Source organism: Oxyura jamaicensis, chromosome 4, assembly GCF_011077185.1.
Source record: "Oxyura jamaicensis isolate SHBP4307 breed ruddy duck chromosome 4, BPBGC_Ojam_1.0, whole genome shotgun sequence".
Classification (NCBI taxonomy): domain Eukaryota; kingdom Metazoa; phylum Chordata; class Aves; order Anseriformes; family Anatidae; genus Oxyura; species Oxyura jamaicensis.
Window position 1 is genome coordinate 3,737,981 of NC_048896.1, and position 26,723 is coordinate 3,764,703.

At 37.0% G+C, this 26,723-nt stretch overlaps 2 long non-coding RNA genes across 2 annotated transcripts in view; one reads left to right on the forward strand and one right to left on the reverse strand.

Moving 5' to 3' along the window:
- Window positions 1–5,019, forward strand: part of LOC118166105 — a 21,076-nt gene extending 16,057 nt beyond the window's left edge. The window contains exons 2-3 of the long non-coding RNA XR_004750344.1: window positions 2,610–2,859; window positions 5,005–5,019. This is a non-coding gene — a long non-coding RNA (uncharacterized LOC118166105). The remainder of the gene's footprint in view (window positions 1–2,609; window positions 2,860–5,004) is intronic.
- LOC118166110 overlaps window positions 1–26,723 on the reverse strand; it is a 66,220-nt gene that overhangs the window by 1,475 nt on the left and 38,022 nt on the right. The gene's annotated exons all lie outside the window — the stretch shown is intronic.

Below are 26,723 nucleotides of genomic sequence, written 5' to 3' on the forward strand. Positions count from 1 at the left end.
AAAAAAAAAAAAAAAAAAAAAGTAATTTTTTTCAGACAAATTGCATCAACATTTTCCTCAAAAAAGGACACATTTGTTGTCCCTCCTTACTTACTTCAGCTTTTCCCTGGAAAAAAATGCTCATTTTTGCCTACAAATTACTTCAACATTTTCCTGAAAAAATGCCACCTTTGACCTTTCTACCTTACTTTACCCAGCTTTTCCCTAAGAAAAAAAAAAAAAAAAAAAAGTTCATTTTTTTCCCAAGTTACCTCAGACTTCCCTTCAGAAAAAAATATCACCTTTGTCCCTCCTAACTTACTTCAGATTTTCCCTGGAAAAAAAATGCTCATTTTTGCCCACAAATTACCTCAACATTTTCCTGAAAAAATGCCACCTCTGACCATTCTAACATACTTCAGATTTTCCCTTTAAAAAAATGCTCATTTTTGCCCAAGTTACCTCAGATTTCCATTCCAAAAAATGCTACCTTAGACCCCTCTAACAAACTTCAGCTTTTCCCTAAAAAAATTCCCATCTTTTTCCCACAAATTACCTCAACATTTCCTCAAAGAACACCACCTCCAACCATTCTAAGTTACTTCGGCTTTTTCCTAAAACAAAAACAAAAACAAAACAAACAAACAAACAAACAAAAAAAAACAGACAAATTACCTCAACATTTTCCTCAAAAATGCCACCTTTGACCCTTCTAACTTCACCTTTTCAGTAAGAAAAATGCTCATTTTTGACTAAATTACCTGAGATTTTCCTTCAAAAAATGTCACCTTTGTCCCACCTAATCTACATTACCTTTTCACTAAAAAAAAAATGCTTATTTTTTCAAATTACCTCAACATTTTTCTCAAAAAATGCCACCTTTGTCCAAATTAGCTCATATTCTCCCCCCCCCCAATACTTGTCCCCATTGAAGTATCTCATATTCCCAAGCCCCAAGCCCCTCAAATGCTCAGCTTGTGCTATTTTGTGCCAGCTCTTCTCACTCAAAAACGTCACAATTTCCCTTGTAATTTACTTCAACTTTTCCATCTAAAGATGTTCATTTATCCCTTGTAATTTACACGTTTTTTTTTTTTTTTTTTTTTTTTTTTCACAAAACGTCCCGAGTTACCCCCCCGCCCCGGGACGTCTTTTGCTTGCAAATTTCCTCAGATTTCCCTCCTCAAAAGGCTTATTTTTTACCCTCTAAATTACCCCAGCTTTTCCTTCCCAAAACGTCACCTATGTTCACTCTAATTTTTCTCAGGTTTTCCCTTTAAAATGCTCATTCTGTCTCTCTCTGTCCACATTACCTCTGATTTTCCCTGAAAAATGTTAATTTTGTCCCAGGTTACCTCAGGTCGTGTGTTCCGTCCCCTGTCCCGTCCCGTCCGTACCTCCCCCCCTCCCCACGTTTTCTCTGTTGCCCTTAAACTACTTGAAGCTTTTCCGGCTGTAAAGCTCACTCCACCCTCTCTGAATTATCTCCACTTTTCTTTTAAAAATTATCCCGAAATACTACGCTGTTCTCTAATATAACTGTCCAGGGTTCCTAATTAATTTGTGCCTTCTGTAACATCCCCCATCTCCTCATACGGGCGACTTTTTAAGGTTATTATTAAATTATTATTTTAAGGTTATTATTAAACCCTACGAAGCGCACCCTACTCGCGGCTGCTCCCCTCAGCTTCTGCGGCTGACCGGCGCGCGGGCAGGGCTTCAGCCAGCGGCCCGCCAACGGGCTCGCGAGCGCCGCTTGCCGGCAGGCGCGGAGCGGCGCGCGCCGTTCCCGCGCTCCAAGGCTCAGAGCAGCGCCGCGGTGCTGCGCGGGAAGAGCCCTGCAGCGCCCGGCGGTGAGGCGCGGGAAGCCACGTCCCCGTCGGCGGTGCAAGGGGTGTGCACAGCCCCCCACACCCCCGTGTCCCCCAGCGGTGACGGGCCGTGCAGCAGCAGCCCACCCCCAGAGGCGCACACGGGACACACACAGGTAACTGGTTTTAGGGCTGGGAGAGGTTTGTTGTTGTGCGCCCCGCCTCATTTTTGTAAATTATGCTGAGGTTCCACTATATTTAAATCAGTATGCTCTAATATTTAATCAGAAATTGTGAGAGAAGCATTCCAGGGCTGCTTCATAACCCCTTTCGGGACTGGAATGGGGGAAAGGAGAAACTCAATAGCAGGTGATAAAGTTGATACTGCTTTGTTACCTTGTTCTGCAGAATTCTAGGGCAATGCAAGTGAGTACCTGCAGATCAGCTGCGTGTCAGCTCTGTGTGGGGCAGCAGAGGCAAGAATGCTAACTTACAAATTGATCAGCACTTCTTAACTAATGCATTGCCCCTCTGAAGCAAATTGCCAATGCTCAAACAGTTTAACAGCATCCTGAGCCCAGGCAATTTTGTGAGCTGCTGTTAAAGGACTGGGAAGGCTAGAAAGACTAAATGCTTTAGGAGAAATCAGATAAGGTAGATGGTTCTTCCTTTTTGCTCAAGCAGCTTAAACCAAAGCAGAGCTGAGACTACATGAACACTTTCTATGCTGCCATGGGCTTGCATTGCATCTAGGCTGCGTGCTTGCTGGGTCTTAGCCCAGGCTCTGAGCCTCATCATGTTCTTTCTGCCTATGCTCAGGTACATGCTGAACATCCTCGAGAACCTGGGGGATGGTCAGAAAGTCAACTATGACATTATAGTCAGCTGGGTAAACCAGACCCTGAAAGAAGCTGGCAAGTCCATCTCCATCCAGAACTTCAAGGTGCATGTTCCCCTCTTGCAATCAGAAAGAACACAAGCTTACAAGTCGTGGATTTAATTGAAGCTATTCAAACATCAAGCATAGCCTCACCTGATTATTACTAAAAAGCAAAAAAGGAAGAGGAATGTAAGTATTAGCTGATTGGTCCTTCATTATGCGTGCTAGCTATTAGCCCTAACAAATATTAATTGCAATTTTTACTGTTGGTAATGTGGACCTGACATTCAAAGGTCAACTCGTGCATTAAAGACCATTTCCACTACTGTAGAAAAAGAACACGGCAAAAGATCAAAATACCTCTATAAAACAGAACGGTGTGGCTGGACTGCTGCACTTCATGAAGACTAAATTGAATCTTACTAAAAAGAGGGTGGCAGGTGAAACTATGTTGGATAGGGCATGAGATGCTGACCTGTCATTTAACTAGCATATATACCTTTGGGAAAAGACCCACAAGGAAGTTTAACGTACAAAATGCTCACAGAAATGCATTCATAACAGACCAACACCTTGCAACAATGCTCTTTCATGTGTTATCTCTCATGCATGTATTGTTTATTTTCACATGAGGGGTCTGAGGTGATCAGTATGAGTTGTAGTGGGGACGGATCTTATTTCTGACTGCCACCCAATTTAACTGCAGTCATTTGGTCCAGGCACATTCTAGGTTTGACCACTTCCTTAACTTTGCAAAGAAAGCTACCATACAAGGTGGGACCTGCAAGATAGCAATGCTAAGTGAGGAATGTATGATTTGGAGATGGATCTTCCTCTAACACAAACCTGCTCTCGTACAGGTTGCACAATAGCAGCTGTCACCCCACTGGACTGTTTTTTGGCTGGCTCCAGCTGTGCGCTGTAGCAGAGCTGGGGGCATTCTCCAGGGGTCAGTGCTCATTGCTCCACTCTGCCAGGGGCCCTGAGAACGGGGGTCTGTGGCATGGAGGGCAAGGAGCACTCAATGCCAGGGGTCTGGAGACTTTGGGAATCGTGCGCTTGGGACAGGAGAGCGGGGTTGTTTCAACATGAGGCTTGTTTCTGAAATGTTAGGGAAGTGAGGGTCAAATAACATTTCTCCCCCACTTCCATTAAAGTTGTCAGTCCTGAGAAAACTGAGGCCGCTGCCCCTGCAGCTTTTTCTCAGAAAATCTCATCACTCTCAGTTTTTTGTGCAACGAATCAATGCTTAAGGGGCTTCGTGTAGTAGAAGCTTGGCAACAACACTGAATGCCAGAGCCTGAGACTGGGCCCTACTCTTAGCATTGTTACTTCTAGCATTGGTCCCTAGCTGTAAGCTTTGGGTTTAGAAGGAAATTCCATTTACTCTTGGGTCAGGCCAAGTCCAAGTGACTTCTGCATTGCAGGGGGCTTGCTCACCAGCACTGCCCCCAACTCTGACAGCAACATAAGTTCCAGGAGTTCAAGCCCTACAGGCAAGTATAGACACAGTCATTACATTTGTTACTATGAATTTACCATCTAGCTAGAATAAAAATCTAAAATAATTGCCTCATTGATGGGCATTTTGAAGAGCTAGCAATGTAGTCCATAAACATGTTTCATATTTGTAAAACAAATTCATTTTTGCAGCCAAACGTGACATTGCATATTGTTGTGAGATGGCCTTTACAAAGACAATAATAAATCACAAATACCCTTAATAGGATAATACTACCATGAATGTGAAAAGAAATAAGCATCTGTAAACCACAGATTAAAAGAGGCAGCATATTTAACACAAAACAATGTAATGTAATGCCAACACGAGATGAGAAGATTACAAATTTCTTCAATTAGTCATACAGACAAACCATGAATACAAATATTCAATATCAGCACTCTGATATAGAAAGCATATCAAGAATAGGTCAAAATAAAATGCATCAAGACTACTCAAACAAATGACAGTAATGTGAAGATAATGCCTTTTCTCATTTCTTGTATACTATTGAGATGTGAATTCTGGCAGTACTTCTTGAACCAACTTCATTGTTTGTCATACTCCTTTTATTATTACAATACTGTTATGAGCCTAATTTTTCCAAGATATATCAATGGTGATCCCCTGTTCCTTTTTGTTTGGGGGTGGAGGAAGGAATGGGATACATTCCATCATTTGCCTCCCAGCATTGCAAGAGAGAAAGAAACTTCAGAAACAAATGTTTTCTGCTAATTATTTAACTGTGATTGGCCAATTCAAAACAAAAATAGCTCAGTGTGAGCCCATAATACGGTGGGAAAGACTCTATGCTTTATCATTCATTTCTTCAGGTCCTTTGTCACCCCTGTGAGGAGAAACCTATTATCAAGCAACAGCCAAGAGAAGCGAGTCCCAAGGGTAAATATGCTCGATTTGGTAAATACACTGCTTGCGTCTAGCTTTGTGTCATCTGATTGACTTTTGGCAATGTGTCATGGCTGCACACCCTGCCTGCATGGATCACAAATTCCTTGTACTTTAAGATGCATAGATACAATTTTGTGAATCAAAAACTGTCAAACCAAGAGAAAAATCAAAGCCTAGTGTACCATACCATGAAATCAAACTCAGTGAGTATCTGTCTGCTCTGGATACCATCTTTCAGTTTGCCCTGCTCTGGTACAGAGTAGTCCAGAACCAATATTCTAAATGAAAAGTGCATGCGAGTGAGTGAGTCTCATTATAAAAGGTTACCACTTAAAAAGAAACTTCAACCGATGCCATCTAATCTCTGTTAAACATTGAACTAAAATAAAGGAAACTATTTTGGCACCAGATGTTTGAACTCCACCTGGTACTTACACTAACAATTTATTATTATAAACGTTCACTTTTCAATCATAACAGCTTGAAGGTCTCTCCTGTACCAACAGAGCCAGCACCTGCCTGCTGACTCAGTAGCAGTAATGCCACTTATGCAACAAGAAATTCTGTAATTTTTCACCCTCATTTTTCTCAGCAGTTGCTGCTAATGAAAATGATAATCGAGAGACCTATATTGAGTTACAATGAGGAACAAGGATAATAGAAGAAATTTCAATATTCAAGCTGCATAAAATAGTCTTGATATAATTCATTTGTAGATAATTACACATTTCAGCAAAGAAAAATGTTGATAGCTTAAAATTTATGGTGACCCAGAAGATACAGTAGTGATCTTATGATGTAAGTATGGAACTGAGGACCCCAAATTTAATGTTGTTAAATTTATTCTAATACTTCTTACTTATATTCCAGATTGTCTCCGTATTTGTCTTTCACAACATCATGTTTTTAGGAAGTTTACTTTCCACATTTTCATTTGACCCATCCCAAGCTAATAAATAAAATATTACATATAACCGATCTCAGACGAGTAAGCTTCCGGTTCAAGACACTGTCTTTTAATGCAAACCATAAGACAGAATATATGGCAGACAGCTATATTAAATAAGCTTCCCATTCTTCAATTTAATTAATCTTTTTCCACCCAAAAACCTGAGATCATTTCTGAAGATCAGGTAGATGAGATCTATTGCACTGTATTTTCTTAAGAAATTATTTTTCTTATCAAAGATAAAACCAACTGGATAACTTTATTTTAACCGATCAATTTTATCTTGTTTTTCATTTATGTACTTTATGCACCAAAGTCAGACCAACACTTAAATGTACTAAGTAGACATCTTTCTGTTGTTTGTACTCAAAGTTGACATGGGATCAGTAATTACATAGGTCAAATCTCTCAGAATTGTGGGAGAGAAATTATCCAAGTCCCCTGATTTCAAGGGATGAACTCCCTGAGCAATGATTGCACATTACAGGTATTACTATCTATTTCAATGTGTCATACCAACAAGCCATCTTTGTCTTAGTGCTCAAAACCACTATCCTCACTGAAAACCAAAGCCTTTCCTACTTAATCTTTTTGTGTGCAATACCGTTTTCTCAAAAACATATTTAAAACAGACTGATAATGAATATACCTCAAATGTATCACTTGCTAAATAGAGCTCACCAAATATAGGGCTCATTTCAGCATGCTGAAGGCAACAGTTGCTGACACAAATTCAGAAGCTATTTAAATCTTTGCGATATCTTCCTTATTTCAAGAGCTTATTTCAATTCATGGGAGAATTTTTAGTTGTTCTTTTCCAGTCATATTTTTTTTTTTTTTTACATTTCCTACTTATGCTTGATTATCGGAGACTCAGGCAAAAAGCCTTTGAAAGAAATCCTCATAATTCAGTCTTTGTCTTTCATTTTTTTCCTCAACTAATTCTAAATTTAACATAATTTAGCAATGTCTGGGAAGAAAATCCATCTATAGGTGTTATTCCTTGTAAAACTGTAAAACACTGCTTTTTATCTTCAATTCTTGCTGTTCTTCAGCTATGAATCAACCACCTTTTTCTAAAATATTACAGAGCCTTAGAGCCATGAGTTAATAAAGGGCTGGTGCTACTCTCCAACCCAGGCACCTTGCACTGGAATGCTGTAGTTAGAAGATTCACATGTAACACCATTCAGTGCATGTGTTTCAGGAAAAAAAGGGAAGTGACTTGAGGTAGATCAGAATTACTGATTCTCTAAAGGATTTTCCTTACCCTCCTCCTTCAGAGTTTATTTTAGGAAACACTGAAGCCCACTTGCAAGAATAAAAGCAGCTTTTCTTTTAAAGGAACTCATCCCCCAGCTAAAGAGTGGTACAAATCCATTCTGACTGCTATGAATTACTTCCTAGCGTTTGCCACTGGCTTGTGACCATTTTAAATTCTGCAGATCAAGTTGTGAGATAAAGTCTTCTTAACTGAAAATTTATGCTGATGTGCATTTTTTGACATAAGAAAAACAATGGAACACAGTTTGTTATAAATTATCTCTAGATTATCCAAATTTGCATCTTCTAATATCTCATCAGAACACTTTGTAGAAAGGCTTCTGTTTCTGAAGAATTATATTTATTCTTTTATTGAAATGTTGCCATCAGAAAGCATAGTTTGTTCCCATCCATAATTCAGAAACAGCAGAAGCTGGCTGTTCAAATATATTGAAACTATCATAGCCTGCAGCACCTGCTGCAATGCATTACTGATTTTCAGTGGTGGCACTGACGCATTTCAATGAGCATATGCTTTCCTCTATATTGCGAAACTTTAAATGAAACTCTACTTCCTGGGGACTTTATTTTCCTGAGACTTCCCCAAGACAGATACTTGGGGAGAAGAAAAAAAAAAGACCTCTGGACAATTGTACATTGAGGATAGAGTATCTTGAGGAAGCCTTCACTTTTTATTTTACTTTTTTTTTTTCTACACAGCGCATCTTTTCCATCGCTCCACAAGGGAAGGGAACCAGGTCAGAGGGAGCCAGCAAGTCTGGCACAGCTGTGCAAGTGTTGGTGCACTTGTGGCTCTGGCAGAGCTCCTGTAAATCTACATTTCATATGTATTTAGGGGATAGCTTCTATAAATCTTACCCAGCCTGAACTAGTAGCGCCGCTCCACTACCCCCCTCCCCCTTTTTTTTTTTAAGGTGTTCAGTCAGTTACGTGTTTTCTTGCTAAATTAGAATAATACATGGCTTTCCTCACAAGTTAAAGCTTAGTTCATTGCAAATCGAGAGCTATCTAGCCTGTTCCAAAGCAGTTCAGGTTCCTGACAAAATACCAAGTTCTCTCAGTAACAATAGGGGCTGGAGAGCCTGCTGGCACCCTTCGGTCCCTTAGATTACATCATTCGTGACCTCAACATTATAACAGCAAGAGGCACAAGTAGAAAGAATGGAGAGGAGTGAATCTACAATATGCAATTTATTGCTTCAATTTTTAGATCCCAAGTGCATTAATTTTAAAAAGGATGCATGGTAATTATTTGGGGGGGGGGGGGGGGGGAATTCCCTGTTCTTGACTGGAACAATGAATCATTAAATAAATGAGTGCTTGAAGATGCCATGCTGAGGAGAATTGTCTGGCATCAGTAAGCAGAGAAAAATCTGATTCCAACAGCAGCCTCGTCAGCTACTACATAATTTAAATGGAAGTTGAATAATCCCAAAGGGTTTTAGAATCTCATCTAAACAGTACCATTAAATATTCTCAGAATATTTTATTGCAAATGAAGACCCCTGTATGCTCTCAGATAAATTTAAAAGGATACCTGTAATTTTATTTTTGGTGTAAATATGTCCTTCTATGATAAAAGGCTAAGAGTTTTAAGAGTGTATAATTCTATAGTTCTGTTTGATAGCATGTGAGCACACTCAAAAGAATCCAACAGCAGTGGAAAGGTCCTACTTTCAATTTGAACACATCCATTCCTTTCTCCTGCTTCTTAATCAGTCACTAACTACTATTTACAAAATTCATGTTCAGTTTAAAACTGAAAATAACAATTAAAACATTTTAAACAGCTTATGTTTTACTCTCCTATACTGGAAGATGGAATTTCTAAAATATGACTGTCTCCTGACCCCCTGCACACATCTCCTTGACTCACTGTTTGATCTTTCCAGGCTTCCTCTTCACTGAAACCCTAATGACTAATTTCATGCTTGGAGTGAAAAACAAACTCCCTAGGTGAATGGCAGCAAGCACATCAGCTTTGAAAAGCTTCTGGTACACACTTTCAAACCCAGGGAAATAATTATTTTGGTTGAAGCAATAAGCTATACATTACTGCTGAAACAAAGCTAGTGTCAGGTTAAATAGACTGTCAATTATTCAGAAAACCAGAATTTTAATAAGTCACTTGGAAAGTATTTTGATTTGGCCTCAGTTGTTACGGAATTCAAGGAAGTAACATCACAGACACTTAAAATGCTGTACATTCACAGCTTGATGACATGTTAGGTTCTCTGTGACATCTGTTCAGGCTTTTAAGACTTTAAAAAAAAGTAAAGACAAGTTTCAATTTTAAAAAATATTTGAAATCCACCAAAAATAATGGGCAGGAGAGTGAATGATTACGAAATACAAAGGTCTAATAACAGTTAAAAAATATGCAGAGCTGCAAAGGTTAAAGGCCTGATCAAATTCATGCTTCAATACTGTTACCAACTTTGTAAATGGAAAGGAGGTACTGTTTTACTAAAAGAAACAAACAAAACACACAGAATTTAGTTTATGATACATGCGTTCAGTCTTACAAGAAATACATGCATCCTGCAACTGCGAAAAAGTTGTTTTGGAGTCACTACTAACTTTGATTTTTTTTTTGCAGAGACTTGCAAGACCAGAGAAATATAGTAGAGTGACTAATTTTTCACTGTTGCAGAAAATATGATAGTGTTATAGGGCAGAATAGATGCGGCTAATCTAATGCTATATATTTTAATGCTGCTACTCTGCCATGTTATGACTACAAAAAGTTTAAAATATATTCATGTAAGGGAATTTTCCCACACCTGTGTTCTGAACTATCAGATGCCGTCTGTAGAAGCTGAATCAAAAGATTGTCAGCTGTGATCAGGGAAAGATATTTTGATACAATGTCCAAATGAGAAAATCTACAACTGAAATATGTATTGCAAACACACACACACACACACACACACACACACAAAAAGGTAAACTTTGTTAAACACAGACATGAGTTTTTCTGCTCTACACACCATGAAAAGAAAATCCAAATCAGATGAAAGTGCATTTGTAGGTTATCTGACATCTCACAAAAATCCTAAACAGGAGCTAAAATAAAGTACTGATAAAAATCTTTTAGAAGAGTATGTTTTGTAGAAGCAGATTATGAGACTGACCTGGTACAAAGACCTCCATAGCAATTTGAGGTAGCCGAATCACAAATGCATCACTATCATAACACAATTTTCAAAATGACAATCTCTACGGTCACTGCATTTATAAGAAGGACCTGGGTAAGAACCTTGGAGGAACGAAGTACCAGAACAAACACGTCGCAGGGCAAAGAGCCTTGTCTCTAGTGCCAGCCTGCTGAGCTGCAGCATTCACGGTGGAAAGGGGCTCCACAGGCCGCCCTTCTCTCCTCATGGTGTGATCTCCTTTCCAGTGGCTGTATTCACAAAGGAGGAAGCATGCATGAGCACCAGGAAGCACTCATGAAACAAACATCTCAAAGGTATAAAGGCTTTGGAAGTTCTCTCTCTCTTTTTTAGAACTTGAAGAGATCTGTTCAAATGAATAGAGCGCTTATGATGTATGATCCTGTCAAGTTTTTGATCAAATGAGCTTAAGCACTTGTCTTGAACCTGCTAGGTTAAGGATAAAGGAATTCAGTTCCTATAATTATCTCCTGTCTCCACTTTTATTCCCTCATTTGTTGATATGTGAGAGGTTACAAAGAGTAAGAAGTCAGCAGTGTCTATGAAGATCTAACATTAACTAGAGAGAAGTTTCTAGTTAGATTTTTTTTTGCCAGTAAATATATATATATAAAAAATGAGATCACATAAATAGTCTTTCCTAATGATTCAAAATACTTTCTTTTAAATGTTTTTCTCTCAACTGCTAAACAGAGCTGTAGCAAATCAGTTGTAATTGTTTCCAAAGGACAGTTCAAGTCTCAGACATATACAAGAAGTTTTTTATTCTGAATTCAGAATTTTCCTGGCCACATAGCTCAGGCATAGATTGCTGGATGAAGGAGGCACATGGTCACTGTTAACACTGCATGGGTGATGATCTCCGTTGTTTTTAACTATTTTCCAGGAATATTCAGATATAAATTGGAAGTACAGAAATAAAGAAACTCTAGTGCTATTCTAAGCACCTCACCATTTGAAGCATTCTCCTGGGAGCTATGATATTAAACCTGAGTTTAGGATGAAATTAAAGGTAGTATGTCTTCTGAAGTCAGGAATATCCCATAGTTTTCATATCCAGGATATACACTACACATTACAAATAAATGGCAAGCAGGGCAAAACTTGAAACCATCAGTTAAGGCTAATTACAAAATAAATAAAAAAATCTGCAGTCTATCCAGAGCAAACAGAAGTACATATTTTTCTCTACTTTAGGTGTAGTACATTAAAGAGAAGATTCACAAATGTTATGCCTGTTTGTAGAGAGGATAGACCCCCTCCTCTGCTTTCATCCCCCTTGCTCTTATTTCCCTTCATCCATGCCAAAGTTACACTGATTATGGGACTATTCATAGCAACATGTTAAAGCACAAATCTATTCATATTTTTGGGCTGTAAGTGAGCTTTCTTATTATGGGGAAGGAATAAGTTCATCTCTTGTGAGCAGACTACATAAAATGCTATATCTATGATCCTAGTTCCCTCATTGACAGATTTAAGAGAAATGAGTGAGTGAGTAAATGAGAAATGAGTAAATGGAATTACAGGTGACTGTAGTGATTATAGTTTTATTACTATTCTACTTATCAACTTTCTGATTGGGATTCATCAAATCACTAGGCTAAAAAATCTAGTATCTAATCTAATAAATTCCTGTAAGCAGCGCATTTTTAGGGAGGCATGTCTTAAACAGATGAAACCAAATTCATGCAAAAAGGATTTTTCCTGGAAAAAGTCTTTTATTTTTCATTATGTAGCATAGAAAGGTTTGCAATAAACAGTTCCAGTACAGTATTATGTGGCACTAAGGTGTCAGTGGCACACAGATGAAGTCTATAGATACTAAGGTAAAATCAAGGTAAAGATCAGTCCAAGGTAGTGCAATCAGGGAGTGTTCTAAACAAAGGGGGAAAATGTTGTGTGCCAGATCCTACCATAATCAAGAAATTCTCAAATGGCCATTTAATCCATTTAGTTCCTGCCACTACAGTGATGCCAAGCAAACTTCTTGGTGCCAGCAATCTGGTCAATGACTGCAAACCAGATGCTTAGAATACATCAGCAAAACAAAAACATCTGTATAAAGCAGTCTTTTCAGAATCAGACTGAGACAAAATAACATGTATTTCATAACATTTCCCCACATACATTTTCTAGATCCATTCTTGTTGAGAAATATCCGCCTTACCACCTTCACGTGTAATTATTATGTATGCATTTCCTGCTCATTTCCATAAAACTGCTCATTATTATTCATTAACAAATAGAACTGGAAACAAAGCACATTTAAAGCAGAGTCTCATAAGAGGTGGCAATGTAGAATGAAGCAACCATTCTTTGTACATTAATCATTTAGCTCAGCATTATGCTGTGTTAGAAAAATACGCTTAATATGGTGATGGTTCAGCTACTGCGTGTATCATAATCCAAAGTAGAATAATTAGGGGAACAGGTTAAGTACTCAAATAACTTCTTTCTGCTACCGTTACAGCTTGTACATGGTGTATAATTTTGGTCTGATTTTCAGATGTATTTATTAAGTGTCAGATTTTGTTTTTATGATTTAGGTAATTATTCCAGTAGTGTGTTTACTTTCAATTGTCCAAACAACTTTGTGCTTGAGTTTTTGTAAGACTCAGAATTCTAATGGGAAGAAAAAAATCAATAAAAATATATAACTGATCTTAGATACACAGAAAGAATAGGGAGATTTATGTCACAAGAGCAAGGAATATTTTTGCCTTTTCCAACAACAGATTTTCAAATGAGTAAGGCTCATCCAACTGCCTACAGTGAAACTCCCCAGCCACTTTTTGTAATGCCCTGTAATCCACTTTGTGCATAACATTTGGAATACCAGAAAGGCAAACACAGAACCTCGCAAGGATTAAAAAACAGAGAGATCAAAGTATTTATCCTCCAGATTCTCCCATGTAACATGGATAGCGTCAAAACAGCAACACACATTTTTAGGATTATGCAATATACTTTCAGAAAACGTTCTTGTTGCTTTAAGTTTTTACACAGTGTTGACAAGCTAATATATGAAACCATTTATGCAAAAAAAAATTCTTCAACTTCTTCATTTCTAGTGACAGGACTGAAGATTAGAGTATGGTTGGCAAAGTATGGTTTCTCAAGCATGATGCAAGTACAAATTCTGAAACAAAATCATTCTGTCAGTAATACATCCTTTTAAACTTATAGAAATGCCAGACAGAAAAAAGGAAGTTTTGATAGATAAGAAAAAAACACAACTCATGAATACAGCCAGGCTCCAAAAGGACACATCCATTTAGTCCATTACTGGTTTTGTTTGTTTTAAAGGGGGTGCAGATTTGAAGTATGAAGTTTTAAGTCTTTCACCACAGGACACAGACTCCTGCCAATAACATCACTGATGTTAATTTAAAAGGAAAAAAAAAAAAGTGAGAGTATCACACAGAATCACAGAATAGTCTAGGTTGGAAGAGACCTCCAAGATCACCGAGTCCAACCTCTAAGAAGAGTACCTGCTTCTAAGAGTTACTAACCACATCCAACTTTATCAGGAAGTTACAAAACTTACATACAAACTAAATTCTGAAATAGAAAGAATAAAGCAGAGTAGAAATGGCATTCTGAAAACCAGAAACATATATTTAGAAGGATACAGACACAGGCTAAAAATCAGTTTTGCAGAATGCATACCTGCTGTGCACACATTCACGCATCAGAAAAGATAGCAGCCACAGCTAGTTTCACGTAACTATAAGAATTCACTTACATCTTGCAAGTATTTCAATTTGTATTCATCTGATTTCTGTCTCTAATGTTAGCAAGCCAAAGCATATTCTGTGGCCTGAATTAGGACTTTTATTTATGGGGACGACAGAAACTGAGCATGAAACTCTGTCCTCTTATTGGAGGAGGACTAGATGATCTTTGAAAGTCCCTTCCAGCTGAACTATTCTATTCTGTGTGGTGGGAACTGCTGCAATGCAGCTCTGGAACCAGCTCCACAACTGAAGCATGAAGTGCCCAGGCAGTAGGGTGAGCAGTTAGGATGGGGCTGCGATCATTTAGTCAGCTCAGCCACTGAAAACTGTCTGTGAAACTACATGTTTAAACTACTATACTATCTTCCATCTTGAGCCTCTGATATGAATTAACTGTTGCTATGAATTTATCCCTATATTTATTTCTTAATCTCACCATTGCTCAGCTTTGCATATTTTCCAGTATTTACTCAAGTTATGCAAAAACTTACAAACTGGCAGGGTTTTAAATTGATTAATTAAAGCATTTAAAACCAGTTTAAAAAGAGTTACTTGTTCAACAATGACTAAGCAAAAATTTAAGAATTGTTAGCTCTTCCCCTAAGAGCTGCAAAGGTGAAGTAATACTTTCAGTTGCCCTTGTAACTGACCACCCTCTGCTCCAGCTCACTTCAACTTCAGGTCTGGCTGCTGTGCCCTGGGATACACTAAGCAGTCTAACCACCTTGCAGCTAATTGAAGCACAGATTAAAGGTACTTGAGCCATTCTTATCACATATTTATACGTGTTAGTAATGACCTATGGGGTTGTGTTAATGTTTTTTGCAGGACTATTTTTAACCTCATTATTTCAGTGGCCAAATTCCAGCCCTGTAAGTTCTGAATGACATTAAGAACAAACTGTGAAAACTTCCAGAAGGGAAACAGGAATCCAGGGGCCTTTTAAACTGTCTCTGGAACCAAGAAAAGAAAGAAAAAGAAATATTTTGCCAGCACTGAACTGAAACTCCACAATAGTTTACATGGTCAGGAATTGTTTCTGGAATTGATGACTCTTGATTTTTTTAAAAAAAACCTTTTGCAGGTGTTGCTTGTAGTGTGATTAACTGTTCAAAATGAGACATGCATTTGGAAGAGTTTGTCTGCAAGTTCATAAAGCCTAGGAAAAACCCACAAAGTTTTTTTGTGGTGAAGACATCTGTGCCAGATGCACACACCAGCTGAGTACTGCCCTGTAGACCTCTTGAACCTCTGCTATTTCCATTCATCAAGAGTAACACTGTCAACACAAAGGAAAAATACAGTTTTGTTTGAGATTCCTGCTTCATCAGTAGGTTACATGTTTAACATTTAACCCCTAGATTTCTTTTTATCTTCAAAATCATTAATAATTCATTTCATCGATTAGATTTGGATGCCATCATGAATGATGATGTCACCTTCAGAAGCAAAAATGATGAGCAACTGGCATTACATACTTGGTGAGCCCTCATTCTGTCTCAGTTTACACTTCTGAGCTGTCAAACTTAATTTTCTACCAGCTCCTTGTTAGATTTCTGCTTGATGTCAGATATCAAACAACGCCCTTGAAGCTCACAGAGATGCCACATACTTCTCTGAGATGGCGCTCCCTCCACCTTCTGGAGAAGGCAGGAAAAGGGTGACATTTGTGATTTTGCTTCAAACACAGAAAACTAATCCACCAACTCATTTGTAAACAGTTTGTTTGAAGAGCAATCCCAAATGATTAAGTACTAAATAAATAAATAAATCTGCAAATAGCAGAAATTTCTGCTTTTTCTGTCCTTGAATTACTTTCCACACACTTGGTAATGAGTGGCAGATTTGTTCTGATTATAGATTATTGAATGTGACTATTTTGTGTGTAAATTCATGTCTACTTTTAAATTTAAATGTATTTTAAATGGTATATTCAATGAAGCAGACAAACACTTGCCATCATTACTGCTGAAAAAACACCATATTTTAGATTATCAGTTTCTGACATAGTGCCTCTCTAGAAAGTGAGAGAATATTTTACAAGTAGTCTAGTTTTCTATGAATTATACTATCGCCCTGATAATATTCTAATTCCAGCCTTCCTTAAGTATGACAAGGGTATACCATTAAAAAGAATCCTAGCAGTCATCTTAGATGTCCCCAGGTAGACACTAGGATTAGAAATAAAAATACCCTGCATCTATAAAACTATTTTCAGTGCCATATCATGCTTGTAAGGAGCCTACATAGCTCTTTCTATGGAAAGCAAGGTCCCATACCAAAATGGGACATTCACACTTGATGTAAGTTCTGCAATGGGTATGTCGATTGTTTTCGGAAACCAGTGAGATTCTAGACATTTGCTTTCTCTTGTTCCAACTTCCAGGATAGAGTTCATAACTGCTTTGTCTTTGCATTTGCTTAGGCTTTATATGGCAATATGGATTTTATGCACCAAAGCCCAACTGCACAAAATAGAGTTGATATGTGACCACGAGAGCATACCTTCATCTTCACTTTATGGTCACTTCTCCAGCATATTTTACCTTTTTTCATTTTCCTATCCTCTTGTGCTACAACACTCACAAGAGAAGCCTTAGCTAAACACATTACTAGGAACACTTGCTAAAGCAGAGACTGAGGAGACCTGAATGTGTAAAGGAAAGTAGATGCATCTGCTACTTGGTGGTATGTGCACAAATGGTACTGGGGTTTCAGCAGGGAGGCCGGTGTCTAGTCACAGTCCCAACCACTTCTGTTTTATTCCTAATACTTCTGTTAAATATGAACTCTAAAGTTATGCTGTAAACAAAGTTACTGACATTGTCTGGGTTAAAAATAACCATGTAAAAGGAGCTTATGTATAATTTTCAAGTTATATGTCTAGTGGTATTTTGAAACATGCTATCATAATATTCTAATAAAACAGAAAACATCACTATACATTTTTTCAGGTGTTCAATTTCAACACCAAACAAGGGAGAAGCACAAATTTACTCTGGATTAGATATAGGAAATCTCACAGATTTTATTTACTATCCTGGAAAATGTTGGTGTCTGCCCTCCCTGTAGTATTTTCCAAATGAAGCTGCAGCATTTTAGGTCAACCAACATATAAGGCAAAAAACATTCATTCTTCTCTTTTCACTGGTAGTTCACTCTTGTGAGCTTTAGAAAGTATTCAATATTCAACTACTCCATATATACAGTCAAGTATATTTAGTTATTGTACTAATAGTTATAACCCATCCACATGAAGGTAAGTGTTCTTTGTCCCCGTTTTTTTTTTTTTTTTTTAATTTTCTTCTTTTAGCAGGGCTTTTGTCTCCCCTCATGCACAGAATCAGTAAGAAAAAAGGCATCAGATCAACAAGTTACAAAGTTTGAATACTCACTTGCTTTCTCAACATTAGATACTACAAATCATAGATTATCTGAGTTGGAAGGGACCTACAAAGATCATCAAGTGCAATTCTTGTATCCCCACAGTACCACCCAAAAATCAGACCAATGCTCTTATTGGTTAAATTTTGATGCAACCAGATGCAACTATAAGAAGAGTAGGAAGGACCCATTTCCCCTAAAATATGATTTATGATGTACCATTACAGTTGTTAGAAATGTTTATCCATTTCTTACTCCAAATCTATCTAGTTGAGGCATTCTCATGCTCTTTGCTATGATCAAATCCATGTTCTTTTGAAGTAGAGGTATTTTTATGATGAAAACCATTGATAAGAATCTAAGAAAAAAGACATTTCATGTAAAATAAGTCACTAAAGTTATTTTGAGCACTATCCCGTTAATGTTACTTTTAATGAAGAGTAAGATTAGCTACAGAAGTTGGATAATGTTTCTAAGTGTATTTAGTGACTTTTTAAAAATCAAAGTAATGGACCAGATTCTATTACCACTGATTTACCACAAAAAAAAGGGGGGGGGGGAGGGGGCAGAAAAATGCTATTTAAATTTACAGAATTAACTAAAAACAGACTCATCTTCATACCAGTGGCTGGATTCATCTTCAGAAAAGCTTCTAGGAATTAAGTAAGAGTAGAGGCAGATTTATAGCAATTCTTAAATTCACAGTCATTAAAACTTTATATGTTGTAGAACTAATTAGTCTAGCTCCTCTTTCTCCATAGGCCTGCTGGTAACTGAAGAATGTCAGAATACTCCTATGTAACTGTAGCAGCTCCCAGGTCATGCTATAATTCCAGCCTATAGCAGCTCCTAACAGCTCTCAAAGAATCACCCCACAACTGGCAAGAAAGAAAACAATTGTTTGGAAGAGCAGGCCAAGAGCAATGCTGTGAGTGCTCACCTTCCTGCGATGTACACAGCAGGAAAGCTCTCTGAGGTGGGCCGCAAAGAGGCTGCAGGAGAAACTTGATTCTGTCCCCAAGCCTACAGTTCTCATTTTATTTGCATCCACAAATAAACAACAAAAAAATAAACAAAAACAAACCAACTCAGGTGACTACATGGAAGTTATAATAGAGTAACACTTTTAACAAGGAAGGGAGGAACTGACCTGTTTGTGTCAAGACAAAGTCAGTCTTGACCCTAAGGCTCCTTAGGGCAGGGTTATAAGGGTGATATAAGTGATAGGTTAGAACAGCTCTGCACTAAGCAATAGGTAAGATTAGTATTGCTAAAAAAAATAATAAAAGATTTTTTAAAAGTGCAAAAAGAAGGAAAAAAACAGAAATTAGTGAATTTTCTTGAGCATCTTTCCCTACTCAGCTGACTGCAACAAAGAATGCATCAAAAGGAACTTAATTCACAGCAGATCTCTTTGCACCATATTGCAGCAATGAGAATGGCCAAGTATCTTACAAGTGTTGTACTGTAAGTGTTGTACACATCTAATAATGACATTATTTCGAGATGTCTGAAAGAGATCAGAAGAAAACTAACATCTGGTAAGTGGCCAAGTATACTGGATTTTTTTTTCAAGAAATACCTCAAGTTTCAGAGAAGGGAAAAATTCTTACAAAATAGTAATAATGTACACGACAAGTTTTAGAAAATATTTTTAGCATCAAGTCATTCTACACTGTTCTCCACTTGTGAGGCGAGTATATGGTCTCCTTCCCAAATTAAGTTAGAGAATGAAACCACATTGAAATCATAACAAAAAAACCAGCATTCTTTACTTTCAAAACAATACAAAGGAATTGGGGAAATATCACCAGTACTTTAGTCATTAATTTTAATAAATTACTAAAAATTGCTATTTGTTTTTCTGAAAGTAAACATTAATGTGCCACAGCCTCATGCTCCTCTCCACTCGTTTGCAAGATGGCAAACGTGCTGTTAGAGCTCTGATTCTCACAGTTCCAGCCCCAAGTCACAGAAATACACTAGGTCGTGTGCTGCAGCTGCCAGTCATACAAGCCACATCACGTAAAGTCTTGAGTTACACCTAAGTCTTGCATATGTTACAAGCCCTGGGCTCCTGAACAGGTATTTTCATTCCAAAGAAACTGATATAATGCCAATGAAGATATTATCCTGAAGAATCCAGGATATGTTCTTATTTGTATATTGCCACTGGCATTTTATAATACAAAAAAAAAAAAAAAGAAGCATGCACCTATAAAAGATTATTTCCTGAAACATACAGAGTAGGACAAGAATGCAATAGGACAACAGAAAAAGATGACCTTCCACTTCAAGGGGACAAAGTCCCAAGGCAAAACCAAACCAACTCTTTCGACCCAGATAACCAAGCTACATAACAGAATTTTGAGCTTTTCTGCTGCATTGCTAGCATCATGTTTGGGCAGTTAATCATCCTGCTTGTCTGAGGCAAATGGCATTAAAAATACATTTTGATGTATTTTGGTTTCTGATGAACTGAATAAGAAAACAGAATGAAACAGAAGTCTAATTAGAAGGCAACAAGTACTGATATAGGTTAAGGCAGGTTTTCCTACAGAGTGGAATCCTATTAAATTAATAATAAGGGAGTCTTTGATTCTGCATTGTTTCTGCTAATAAGAATTGGTTCCATGTACTAACTCCAAAGGGAGCCACATGCTGACAAGAGGTAAAAACTTCATAAACACCAGTTCCAGTGTTTCCCAGTTACATTGTTTGATCTGAAATGGGTTAGAAGTACAAGGAACCCACAATGGATGTGCACTCTGAACGCCCAAGGATTTGTGAGAACTTTTTCACTGACTAAATGATAGTCAAGGTAACAGCATATGCAGCTTTTATATTACAAATGTCTTTATTGTGAATTATCTGCAACAAAATCTAAGCAAGCGTTCTCCTTTTATTAATCTTATTTCTAGATGTTGCCCCTGAGCTGCTTCTGTGTGGCTTCTGCAGAGTGTTTTGAGGTCTGAAAAGTTCTCCTAGGTACTCCCAGTATAAGTTTTAAGCAGATAACCAGCTGACACATTTTAAGAGGTGACCTAATTTAAGATCCCTTGTGAACCATTAATTAATTCATCATGTTGATTTATTCCATCCGTTGCCTGCTTTGTCTATTCCCATTACTTCCTGAGAAAATTAAAAATTCTTTTAATTATTAAAGACTAAAGAGGACTTATGAAGTCTTTAATTTATTAAACTATTTTTCATGGATTACAAATACATCATACGCAAGTGATTTCTCTATATTAGTTCCAATAGTAAGATAATTCATGCCTCCAGTGTCCTAGAATAATCCACTCAAAGACTGACTGAGCGTATCCTATATACTAATTCACACCACTGTTCATGAGACATGCATTGTAGGCTGTTTCTCTGACTACAACTGAGAAAAACAAGTGGCTTCAATGGACCATTAATGTTTTAAACAAGGTTCAGCATGTTGTAGAACAAAACACATATTCCTGATTGTCCATGATACATTACTAACAGTAACGCTTCAAGGAAACAACTTCATAAGCAAGCTATATTTTTAAAACACAGCTACCATCTGCTGCTTATGTTTCAAACTCAGCATGTTCTAAATTTCATTCATTTGGACAGCAAATGCAGTTGGATGAAGTCTCTCAATGGAAGTGAAGAGTCAGTCTAGTATTTCTCCAAGCTGCTGAGGACAAGTTCCTGTAAGTGACAAACTTAATTCTTCCTTTACTTTAGCTGCTTCCCTAAATGCAAGAGAAAAGCAGGAAGCCAGGGTTGAAACTAAAGAGAACTTTTCCTACAACCACCAGTCTGTGTTACAGATACTATTCCATCTATATGACAGAAATAATGCTATGGATAACATTATATTTACATTGGGGGGGGGGAGGGGGGGGGAGACAGACATATTTATGGGAATTGTGTTATATTTTAGGCTTTCCTTCAAACTGTTTAGTCTGTTTCAACTTCTCCTGTCCCCCCCCCCCCCCAGCTCATCCTGTTGACAAGAAAAGTTTAATTTGCGAAACTGAAAATCAAAGAAAATAGTTTTCTGTTTTTAAATCTCACCTTTTGAGTCAAATAATTATTTTTCTTGTCATCTAACTAGATGCTTTTGCAAAGATTAGGTTTAACAGGAATTGTTAGTGTTGCATTGTACAGCAGCATGAAGGAAGCAGAAACCAAAGAGATCTGATATAATCTGCAAAATCCCAAAGGTGAGATTTCCAAAACATCTACTGCAGAAGCTGTAAAATACCCCAACATGCATATTTACATGAAATGATGAAATTGAAATTTAGAAATTTCTGCATCCAAAGAACATTAAGAAGAAATAAGGAGTTAAATACACTATGATATTAATAAAGCCCTTGGAGGACCCCCCCTTGATTTGGTAACACATTCTGCCTCTAAATTACCCAAGTTACATTCACCGGCCCCCATGCTTCCCCGAGTGGGAGAATCACTAAGCTAAGCTTTAATGCAGTTCATTATTTTTTTTTTTTTTTTTTTTTTTTTTTTTCTTCATTTTTTTTTTTTCCTGAATGCCTTTATATAGAAAAGCAATAAAAATCTGAACCCACTGAGGCTTTTTTTTATTCCAAATGGGAAAACGCAGTATTTTAGTGGAGCAAGCACACTACACTGATCAGGTAACTTCAGTGGAAAGATTATTAAAACACCCCCTGGAAATGCTTAAAATCTTTTAATAAACCTGTGTCTTTTAACAAAGGAATACAAGTCTTTTTGAAGACTTAGCCAGAAACAAATGATTCAAGAAAGCAATTAAAGCTTTGATGCATGACTTTACCAAACATTCAATTGCAATATCCTATTAGCCCCATCTAAAGTCATCTAAAACTTCTAAAACTCCTATTGCCAAAAGTATCTCAGAGATCTTTTCTGCAGAGATAAGACGTTGCACCTACAGACTTCATCCAACATGGGAGTTATAATTCCCACAATTTCAAAGTAATCCAGTAACTCTGGAGTGAAAGACATATTGTGTACATGCTGTTCTGCTTCCCAGCATTTTGCTCAACACCTGCACCTATATATTGATTTTAGCGATTTTCCCCTCTCCCCTCTCAACTCTCTTCTCACTAAAAGTGGAAGAAATATTTTCTGATCCTCCTGTCTGCCTTTCTTGATAATTTTGGAAACAAACAATATTTGTAGTGTAGTGACAGGTGCACATCCTACAGCTTCCTGCTGGAAAAGCAGTCAGTAGCTGGGGGTTGTGGGCAGGGTGGCTGCTTTTCTTTCCAACCCTCCCTCACTAGTGGATTTTTATTTTATTTTTATTTTTGTCTATTGCCCAAAGTAACAAACAAACTCTTCCTTCTCTTACATATACTGTGACATCTCTCCTTTCTCTATTTCTGCACTAAAACCACAGGGTCTAGTGCAGGCTTAAGCAATTAGGTTGCCACAGTGGTAGAACAGATTGAGCAGCAGCACGCAAGTCAAAGCCTTCTTTGTCCACTGCCACCAGCAACTGGAGGCAGTGTGAGAGATATAAGAGACACAAAAGGTACTGTCTTTCATGTTTAAGCTTTCCACACGAAAATACAAATTAAGTACCAATGAAAGATGTACTTTGTGCAAGTTTCTGAGGAGTAAAAAGCAAAGTCCTAAACATATGCAGTACCGTTTTCAGTGTTACTATTTGACAATACTCACATCTACCTTCTGATAAGGTAAAAATGCAGTTCTTTAATTTCCTTGGGCATAGTTCCTTCTGTTCTCCATAAACAAAGGACTGAAAAGATCCAAACTTTAAACACCTTTCAATAAGTTTTAAGGTTGTGTGTGTATAAATACACATATTTTTTCAAAGTCAACATATGAATCTCTACAGTTCAAAAATAAATTTGAATTTCAAAATAGTATTTCAACACAAAACCCCTCTAAACTTAAATAACAAGGTTTGTTTGCAATTGGCTTGTTGAACAGTTCTCCTACTTTCTGCAAAAACAGCTGCTAAGAACCACTGCAAAATAAGCTATTTTCATAACAAGCAAAACCACATAGATCACTTTTATATGCCTGAGACTGGTTGGGGTTTCAGGTACTTTTCAGCCATGTTCTGGCTATCTGGTAACATTCTGCAAGGGATGCTAGGTAAAGAAATCACTTGTGACCTATAGCAGAACCACATTTTTAGATTGATTTACCACCGTGTTGGCTTCAGAGAAAATCTACTGATTTGTGTATGCTACAAATGGTTTTATTTCATTGTCATACACTGACACTTATTTTAATAACTTTCCAATTATACCCTTCTTTCTTAGGGGAAAGGAATAATGCTTGCTAACCTTATTCAGTTATTGTTTAAATGAGAGCTGAAGTAAGTCTTTGTAGCACAAAAATGTTTTTTTAATTATTATTATATTTTAATATGCATATTAAAAAATAAAATATCATGGTCTGTTCCAAGATTTTATTTGGAACATGTTCAACATTCTGTTCTTTGGTAGAATTAGTCCTAAATCCTACTGATGACTAATTTTGTTTCTCCCCTGTGTGCCATGTTGGCATACTGCCACCGTTTTCAATGGTTTGTTTGGTTTTGTGGGTTTCTATTCAGCTTTGTGTTTTCTAGTACAATGGAGAGATTTGAATGGGAAAAAGCAAACAAACCATTTTTATCCTAAATTGCATTTTGAATCATTCAAACCAAGAAAAAATTATCTCCCTAAACATAAATCAATAACCCTACTAACATATATTACTAGAACTTGGTTATGAAGCCAGTGGAACCATCCCTCCCATAGTCGCAGGCTGCAACCCTTGGCGTTTTCTCTGACAGACAGAGGAGTCAACCTGTCTCACGAGACCATGAGGAACATCTTTACGGCCCTCCAGGACATCCTTTCCATTTTTTTAACAACCTTCCTGAACTGTTTTCCGAGTGCTTCACCTGCACTGAGTGATGGAGTACAGCCTTGGTCTTACTTTTGTTTTATCTGTATTTTATGTATACTTTCTTTGACATTCATACAAATACAAACTATCCTAAAAACATGCAATTATAGGAATTCTTGGCAAGCAATCAAACTTTGTCACAGATGATTGTAATGACTTAACCAGTCAAAGACAGAGAAAAGGCAGAATTTCAATCTCAGTGTTGAATATTTTCAAGTTCAGCTAGAGTTTGGTAGCAGCTGAGGGACAAAAAGATACATTTAGGCTCAGAATACCTCAACATGTACATCTGAAGCATAAACAAGTATTAAAAGCCATTTCTTCTTTGTTTTGCACAGCACTGTGTAGTATGACATTATCTGATTAACCATGAAGAGCTGCTTCTTTAAGTGTAAAAGCCAGAAGGGAGTTCAAATATAAAGCTATGCTGTATATGTTTAAGCTCTTTGAACTTGTAGTTCAACTTGGGTTGAATTTGATCATGTCCGAGCTTGCAGAGCCATAGGTTGAAAAAAAACCTTAGACAGATTGTCTAATAAAAGTCTTTTAAGACTTCAACTGTCAGATTCCAAAGTATAAAAGCAAACTAAATAAATATTGTATATTCTCATGAGATATTTTAAAATTTATTTTCTTTTAAAATTGCTTTGCTTAAAAAAATAAATCACAGTATGCTATGTTTCTGCATGCAGCTATTAACATCTGTTAAGCTCTTAAATGTTATAACTAACAAAATATATCTGGATCTATTCTTCTATATATAACTTAAGGTACTAGCAGCTAAAATACATTGATATGAACTCTGCCTCAAAGCATTTTTTTTTTGCTTTACGTTTCCCTGATTTATGATTATAGACAGATAGAATAAGACGAAGTAGCAGATGAGCCGTTGATTACAAAACGTTTTTCCAATGAAGTTTATCAAAAATTTAAGTTATTCATTGCATATTTCTCAACATTTAACATTAAATGATTTTATTTTTATTGAGGTATATCAACATGTAATTCCAGTGAATTAGAATTCTGAGTGGCATTCTGAAAAGACAAAAGTACTTATATTGAATCACTCTAAGTGTCATACCTGGGTCAGGACAATGGTGTTTTGAGGTGGAGAGATTCACCTTATTTTAGGCCTGTATTCAGCACTTATTTTGCAAAAGCCAGCCTTACAGGAGGGATATAGTTCCTTCCAAGATGTGAAAATATTTATTCAAATACCTTCCTCTTCACAGGGATATTCTCAAACAGTCTGTCAGTGTGTATCCACTGTCACAGTTTGAAGCTGAATGGGTCATCAACACAACAAGGATTTCCATATATATATATATATATATATATATATATATTTTATTGAGATTCATTATTTATTTGTAAGCTTCTCAGAGACTTGTCAGTTTCCAACAATCTAATGGTCTAATCTGAAAAGTTTATTGAAATCTAGATATCTCAAGGACTCCCTCCAGGCTGAAATCATAAGATCTCGGTAAATACTTCCTTTCTGATTTTTGTTTTCTTTAAATCTTCAAAAATCAAAGCAGCATCATTTTCATTTTGTTGACAGTTAGGTGGTTTTGGATTTCTTTCTAAACTAAGTGTTCTTATCAGAGCTCTACATATATTCAATATTTATCCCAATCTTGTAGCTTGGATTAAAAGATAGCTTTGCAGAAGTTAGGTGACAATTCTGAAAGTCTACCAATACCATTTACTTTTCAAGAAAAAGAAACCAAACACATCAATTTTACATGCAATAACACAACAGCAATCTCATTATTTTACATTGCCTGTGACAGAGACTGATTCTCTACTATTTGTTCAAAATAGCAAAAATTGCTAAATAATTACCAGCTTAATTATTGAAATAGCAAGATTTGCAGGCTTAGAACTGAGCTTTTCACTGACTGTGAAAATTATTGCCTTTGTTTATTCTAAACCAACCTTACTAACTTCAGTGACTGCTCCCCAGTTGTATCATTCAGTTCCCTGCTCACCTTCTACAAATCAAAGAGTTTTTAGTGTCTTCTTGGAAGACAGCTGCTGCATTTTCTTAATCATTTTAGTTGCTTTCATCCATATCTTTCTCTAATTTCATTATATTTTCTTGAGAAGTAGCAAGCAGGACTGTACACAACACTATAAACTTAGGAATGCCAAGATTTTATATATTAGTAAAGCCACGTTCTCTGATGCTTGAAGAG